The sequence below is a fragment of the Chiloscyllium plagiosum genome, unplaced genomic scaffold, assembly GCF_037043375.1.
Source record: "Chiloscyllium plagiosum isolate Xiang-an unplaced genomic scaffold, Cpla_swu_hap1 HiC_scaffold_29, whole genome shotgun sequence".
Taxonomy (NCBI): domain Eukaryota; kingdom Metazoa; phylum Chordata; class Chondrichthyes; order Orectolobiformes; family Hemiscylliidae; genus Chiloscyllium; species Chiloscyllium plagiosum.
In genome coordinates, this window is record NW_028270167.1 from 90,185,177 (window position 1) to 90,193,417 (window position 8,241).

Here is an 8,241-nt window from a genome sequence, read left to right on the forward strand (position 1 = left end):
CAGGAAAGAGGACGAAAAGTAACAAGATGCAATTCAACAGAAGACAGAACGTCAGAAGTAGTTAATTGCAAAAACATATAAATGATTGAATGGTCAGGAAACTTCCAGGGAACAGCCATGTTTGACCTCACTGAGTTACCTGGCTGCATGTCAAGTGGTGTTGTTCGTAAACATATCACAAAAGTTGAAGTATTTTGTCAATATGCCGAATTGCCAAATTTACCTATCTTTTCTGCCCACGTTAACAGGAGGCACAAACCGAATTTGTGTGGTTAACAAAACTCACTATGTCTTAAAATATTTAGACTCTGGTGCCAAGCATACAATAAATTGTGCCACCGATATAAAAACTCTCCCTTGTAAAATCTTGCCTCCTTATAAAGTATCCCATACAAAACAACACAAAAACAGACACAGACAGGAATAACGAAACCTGGGCACTATGAATGTAGGGACAACTTTTAAAACATTTAATTAAAACTTTTAATACGATCTGCTGGCAGTGTTGTTGTGATATTGAGGACGATGCTGCTCAGTCTTACTTTCCTGGATTCTTCTAAGGGTTTGAATCTCACATAGAGTGGCTGCTTCATACCAAGGAACTGATGAAATAAAAGTCTCAGCTTATCGCCACGGCTGGTTAAAAATTAAACTCCTTTTCTTCATGTCGTTCAGTCATAGAATCTTCATTGCACCGTCTTTGGAAGACATTTGCACACGTGGAACACATTAATGAGGATATTGTTCTCCAAATTCAGAGATATTGTCTATTCCAACTTTAGCAAGAAATCAGCCGTTTATTCGGCATCAAAGTGACTACTTCATAACTTACAAACCACCTGGAGAAGCGAACATATTCGTATTGAAATTTATCTTTCAGACGAACGATGTTGATCAGTTCTAATTGAAAACAGAAGAAGGCAGGTATCATGACATATGACAACGCTGTGGATTTAAGTAATATGTTTTGTCGAGGTTGCTTTTAGAGAGAGATTAGGGGCATGAGACGAGCATGAGAACAAACCACTTTTGAGTCCTTGAGTGTTTTTTATTCTATATTAGAACATTAAACGCAGAGTAAGCGGGTGTGGTCACGCTGCCATAGATCAAAGATGTTTAGTGAAATTTCAGCAGTAGCTGTTGGATTCTCAATAGTTTGTAAGCTGCAATAAATTTACTTATTTGAGACTCTTTCTGAGTTTTTGATTGTGTGTTTTTCTCTCTGCTGCTGGATTGCAAAGAACAAAGAACAAAGAAAATTTACGGCTCAGGAACAGGCCCTTCGGCCCTCCAGCCTGAGCCGATCCAAATCCACTTTCGAAACCTGTCGCCCAATTCTTAAACATCTGTATCGCTCTGCTCCCCAACTACTCATGCATCTGTCCAGACGCATCTTAAATGAATCAACTACCTCTGCTGGCAACACATTCCAGGCATCTACCACCCTCCGCATAAAGTACTTGTCACGTGTATGCCCCTTAAACCTTTCCCCTCACCTTGAAAGTGTGACTTATCGTTATTGAATCTTTCATCCTGGGAGATAGCTTATCTCTATCCACCCTGTCTATATCCTTCATGATTCTGTAGACATCAATCAGGTCCGCCCTAAATGTCCTATTTTCTAATGAAAACAATCCTAACTCACTCGACATCTCTTCATAGCTAGCACCTTCCATACCAGACAAATTCCCCTTAAAACTTCTCTACACCGTCTACAAAGCGTTCACATGCTTTTGGTAATGTGGTGACCAGAAATGTACACAGTATACTAAACGTGACTGAAATAATCTCTTGTACGATTCTAACATGTCTTGCCAGCTCTTACATTCAATACCCCGTCCAATGAAGGCAAGTATACCATATGCCTTCTTGACCACTCTATTAGCCTGTGCAGCAAACTTCAGGGTACAATGGACTGAACTCTCAGACCTCTCTGCTCATCAACCTTTCCCAAGGCTGATCTGTTTCCTGTATAATTCGCTCTCGAATTAGATTTCCAAAAATGCATCACCTCACATTTGTCTGGATTGAACTCCATCTGCCGCTTCTCCGTCCAACTCTCCAGTCTCTTTACATTCTCCTGTATTCTTTGACAGTCCCCTGTGCTTTATGCTACTCCATCAATCTTCGTTTCCTCTGCAATTACAAATGAGACAGTCTGTTTCTGACTTTGCCTCTTCGTGAATGGGCGTGGTTATGAATTTCACTACATTGGAGCAGTTAACGAGTAATAGTTACTGCATCAATTATTGTTTTAAATTTTCCAATCGCCTTAAGTAAATCGAAGTTCTTCTTTGTATCATTGCATTGAAACAATTGCATTTAACTAAATAAGGTTTGGCTTGTCGAACTTCCAAAGTGCCTCCGGAACACAGCACTTTTCATGTGCCTCTAAAATAAGGACTTAGATTATCGGTTCGGTGGCTCAGTGGTTCGCAATATTGCTTCACAACACTAAAGACCCAGGTTCAATTCCCGCCTTGGGCAACTGTCTGTGTGGAGTTTGCACGTTCTAACTGTGTATGCGTGGGTTTGCTCGGGTTTCCTCGCACAGACCAGCGATTTCCCGGTTAGATGAATTGGCTATGCTATTTTGCCCGCAGTGTTATTAGTCACGGTTGAATGTGTCTGGGTGTGATGCTCCTGGAGGGTCAGGTTAGGCTGAAGGGCCTGTTTCCACAGTCTAGGTAATCTTCCTTCTTCAAATATTTTAACAGGGCCTGGTCTAGTAAATAACAAATTGAAGGCTCTTTTTTGGATCGAAATTTCTAATTCCAGGTTGTGTTTAGGGTTATTGGACTCGATGTAGGCGAGTGCTTTAAATTTGTGTCTTTCCTTTCGGGTGTTGCATTTGTTTGTATTAACCAGAGTCTGCCTTGTGTTGTAATGCATCTTTCAGTCACTAAGATGCCTATGGAGATGGTAAAAGTCACTTCCAGAGTTTTGCAGTAAAGAAAATTCCAGATCTTCCTGAAATAACTTACTTGAAAGGCCATGGTTCACTTATTTAAGCTCGGAAGAACAGGTAAACGAATGAAATTGTAAGATACACGAGGACAAATCAATCTTTGAAGTGGAAGATGAGGAGATATGTAATTCAGGAGTACTACTAGGAGAGGTGATAATATTTGGAATTCGTAGCGAGAAGATTAATGTTCCATTTTGTAAACTAACGTTCAAGAGTTTTGTGAAAGGTGGAAACGTGGTAATAGTACTAAAAGGGAAATTCTCGACGGTTTTTCCATGGCAATGAAATAGCTGGATCATAGGTACTGTTCTTGAAAAGCCAGTGCAAAACCAGGTAACTAAGTTATTTCATTAAGTTTATTCTGGGATTTCTCCTGACTGTATCATGACAAGCTTAGAAAACCCCAATTGGAAGTAAGAGGAGAAATCAAAGAGTAAAGATAAGGAAGTTGAAGTTCTATTTTCAGATACAATAATTGATCAAATGGTTCACACAAAAAAAGAAAAAGTGTCTGGCAAAGTAGATATTTGCAATTGAGAGAAATGAGCTGAATTACAAAGATGAAAGTACAAAGCACTTTTAACAAAAACTGAGTTTTACCCAGAATATTACTAACATTAAAATGGCATCTTGGAGAGGCAATGGCGACTTTTCACATATTCAGTTGGGTGAGAAATGGGAAGAAGTTCAGCAAGTTAATTTATCAGTGGATAAGGGAATGGAAATGTTGTAGGCAGCACACGAATTACTTGTAAGGATTTATTTGGATGTGAGGAAAACTCACTTTGCAATATAAAAACATTTTTATTGGCCTGGTCTGCTATCGATATGATTGAATTTCGGCAAATATGTCATCGGTGTCAGGTAACTGGAAAACCTCAGGCAGGGATATAAACAGCATCGTTACTATTTATTATGGTCTTATGGTCTCATCGTCTTATGGATATTCCTGCATTTGTGAAGCCGTCGTGATTGATTAGGAAGGCCCCCAAACTATACCAAAAAATTGCAATCAGTATTCGTTGACCATATTGGATGTGTTTATTAGATTTCCAGAGGCATTTCCATTGCACAATGTCAAGGCAAAAAGTGTTAGAGTAGAGTTACGCTTTTTTATTTCAAAAAAACAAACTAAATATGGACAAGCCACAGAAATATATTCCGATAAAAGGTCAAATTTCATGTTAAAATTATTCAAGGAAAATTAGGGTAACCATTCAAAGTCAGTGTGTTCCATCGGAATCGCAGGGAGCATGAGAACGGTGGCATCAAACTTTTAAAACGGTGTGTAGAGTTTATAATCAAGACTGCCCAAAGTTTGGAACAAGGGAATTCCATTTGTACATTTTGTAATTATGCGTACAGTTATTGAATCAACTGAATTGAATACATTTTACTTTCATCCACTGCACCATAGGGCTGGGGAATGGTATATTCAGTTTAATTTAAATGAGATGCGTTGCATTTTGGTCAAACAAAGCCAGTGCAGGGCATACACAGTTACTGGCAGGGCCCTGGGGAGTGTTGTCGAATAAAGATTTAGAGAGGTGCGGGTACATAATTTGTTGTAATTGATATCATCGGCACAAAAGGTGACAAAGAAGGCAGTTGGCACATTTCGATTCATCCAACAGAGCACAGGATACAAGAGTTGGGACATCAAGTTGCAGCAGCACAAAACATTGGCGAGCTATATTTTGGAGTGTTGTGCACAATGTAGGTCGCCCTATTAAGGTCAGAATGGTATTAGACAGCAGAGGCTGTAGAAAAGATTTTTAAGAATGTTGCTGTGTCTGGAAGTTTGAGTTAAATGGTGAGGCTGGATCAGCTGTGACTTTTCTTCCCCTGGAGCATAGGAGACTGAGGTGTGACTTTATAGATGTTGATAACATCATGGTAGGTGCAAATAATGCGAATAGCAGAGGTCTATTCCCCAGGGTAGGGGAGTCCAGAACCATTGAGCACAGGTTTAAGGTGAGAGAGGAAAGGTTGAACGGGACATGAGGAGTTACTTTTCCAGACAGAAGATGGTGCCTATATGGAAAGAACCACCAGTGCAGGGGAAAAAAAACTGCAGCCGGATGTGGTACAGGCGAACACAATAACGACATTTGAAAGACATTTGACAGATACATAAGTAGGAAAGTGTAGCAGAATGGGCCAATCACAGGTAAGTGGGATTAATTCAATTGAGAAATCCTGATCGGCATGGACTAGTTGAATAGAAGGACATTTCCCAGTGCTGTGGATTGTCAGAATCTATAAGTAAACAAATACATATTGAGCAACTGCATGACTGAACGATCATTTTCTCGGCATTAATATCGACTTGATTTTATGAATATTGTAGACAATATTCTATGATGTGCACACTTGACGAAGTATCACATAAACATAGAACATAGAACATAGAACAATACAGCACAGAACAGGCCCTTCGGCCCACGATGTTGTGCCGAACTTCTAACCTAGATTAAGTACCCATCCATGTACCTATCCAAATGCCGCTTAAAGGTCGCCAATGATTCCGACTCCACCACTCCCACGGGCAGCGCATTCCATGCCCCCACCACTCTCTGGGTAAAGAACCCACCCCTGACATCTCCCCTATACCTTCCACCCTTCACCTTAAATTTATGTCCCCTTGTAACACTCTGTTGTACCCGGGGAAAAAGTTTCTGACTGTCTACTCTATCTATTCCTCTGATCATCTTATAAACCTCTATCAAGTCACCCCTCATCCTTCGCCGTTCCAACGAGAAAAGGCCGAGAACTCTCAACCTATCCTCGTACGACTTCCTCTCCATTCCAGGCAACATCCTGGTAAATCTTCTCTGCACCCTCTCAAAAGCTTCCACATCTTTCCTAAAGTGAGGCGACCAGAACTGCACACAGTACTCCAACTGTGGCCTAACCAATGTCCTGTACAGCTGCAACATCACTTCACGACTCTTGAATTCAATCCCTCTGCTAATGAACGATAATACTCCATAGGCCTTCTTACAAACTCTATCCACCTGAGTGGCAACCTTCAAAGATCTATGTACATAGACCCCAAGATCCCTCTGTTCCTCCACCTGACTAAGAACCCTACCATTAACCCTGTATTCCGCATTCTTATTTGTTCTTCCAAAATGGACAACCTCACACTTGGCAGGGTTGAACTCCATCTGCCACTCCTCAGTCCAGCTCTGCATCATATCTAAGTCCCTCTGCAGCCGACAACAGCCCTCCTCACTGTCCACAACTCCACCTATCTTCGTATCATCTGCAACCACAGTTTCAGTGTGGTTATGTTTCACGTGGGAAAGTACCGAACAAAACTGGGCATACCATTAACTGAATGATGGGAAGAGAAGGAAGCTACCAGGCAAGTGTACTCTTATGAAGAGCTTCGAAAACACAGAGATAGATATTCCCATGTATGCACTGCTGAAGGGTTTTGAAATATGCATGAAATCAATTTGCAAATGTGGTTACAGAGATGGAATTCAACCGTTATGAGGATGGATGGAAGAACCTCGGATGGTTATCCTTGTCCGGAAAAGGGCCAACAGGTCATGCAATACATGTTTTAGAAGACCATGGTTTAACTCGATAAAGGTGATAGCGAATAGCAGTTGCTGCATGCATTGGGGACAGGAATGATAAAGTACAAGTCCACAGTGATTTTCAGAATAATCCAAAATGATGTGACAAAATACAAATGAATTCACTGGTAAGTCAGGGCAGCGGGAACATTGTCTGGACGTCTGACGGAAGCATTATAAGTTGATACATGCAAGACGGCGTGGAATGAAGAGAAATTGAGCATCAGTGTGTGGAGAATAATTGTGAGGTTGGCACAAAGGAATGCTCTTGTTTGATGAGCTAGTGCCAGAATGATGGGCCGAGTGATCTGCTTCTTCCCTGTAACAATTCTATTACTCTGTGACCACTCTCTTTCTCCCCGTCTCTCTGTCAACCGCCATTTCTGTCTCTCTCTCCTTGTTTTTCTATATCCATATGCCTGTGGCACCACTGTTAACATGGACATCACATTGTTCTGGCAAAACAAATCTTACATTGCTCGCCAAATTATGACTGTTGAATCTCCTTCTTTCGCTCTATGTCATTTAGTGCAAATTTTATTATTTGATTTTATTTGATTTATTATTTTCACATGTACCGATATTCAATGAAACATATTGTTTGGCGTCCTATCCAAGCAAATCATAACTTGAATAAGTGTATTAAGGTAATAAGGCAGAATGGGAAATACAGTCCTGCAGCAACAGAAATTATACAGACAAAGATAGAATTCAATATATGAGAAGCTGTTCAAAATTCTGGTAACAGCGGGGAAGAAGTTGTTTTTGGACCATTGGTATGTGTTTCCAAGCATTTGCACCTTCTGCCAGATGGAAGAGAATGGAAGAGAGTATAAAGCAATGTGGAAGTGGTCTTTTATTATGTCTGCTTTAATGTGGCAATGGGAAGTATATATGAAGTCAGTGAATGGAAGGTTGGTTGACATGTTCGACTGGGCTGCGCTCGCAATTCTCTGTAATTTCTTCCCGTCTTGGGCAGTTCTGTTGCCATACGAAGCTGTGATGCATCCAGATGCAATGTTTTCTATTGTGCATCTATAAAAAAAGATAGGAGTCATTTTGAACATGCTAAGTTTCCTGAGCTTTCTGAGGACTTCGAGGCGTTGGTGTGAAATCTGACATAAAACATCGATGTGCTTGTAACAGAACAGTTTGTTCATTATTTGTACGGTGTGGAATTTAAAGTTGCTGACCATCTCGACCCTATCAGCATTGATAAATTCAGGGGCGTGTCTTCTACCCTGCTTGCTGAAGAAGTCAACCATCTCCTTTGTTTCACTAACGTTGAGTGACAGATTGTTGTCCTTCCAAAAAACCATTAAGCTCTCCATTCCTTTCCGGAACTCTGTATCTTTGCTGTTTAAAATCCGAACCACTCCGATTGTGTCATCAGCTAACTTGGAAATGGAGTCAGAGCACTGGTCACTGTGCCAGTATCCGTTGCAATTTCCCCACTTTAAGTGTTCTGAATCCACTCCTTCACGTGATTGTTCCTGGCACAAACTGTATTCCAGAAGAACATGCCCTACGAGTAACGCTGCAAAACTCGGACTCATTCAACATTTCCAATGCACCACTGGACAGCTATGGCAGCCAAGGCTTCTGGGATGATATTTGGCTGCAGTTGACCATCACACACAGCAAAGTACAATTTGTACAGCTGGGGATATTCCCATGTAGGAG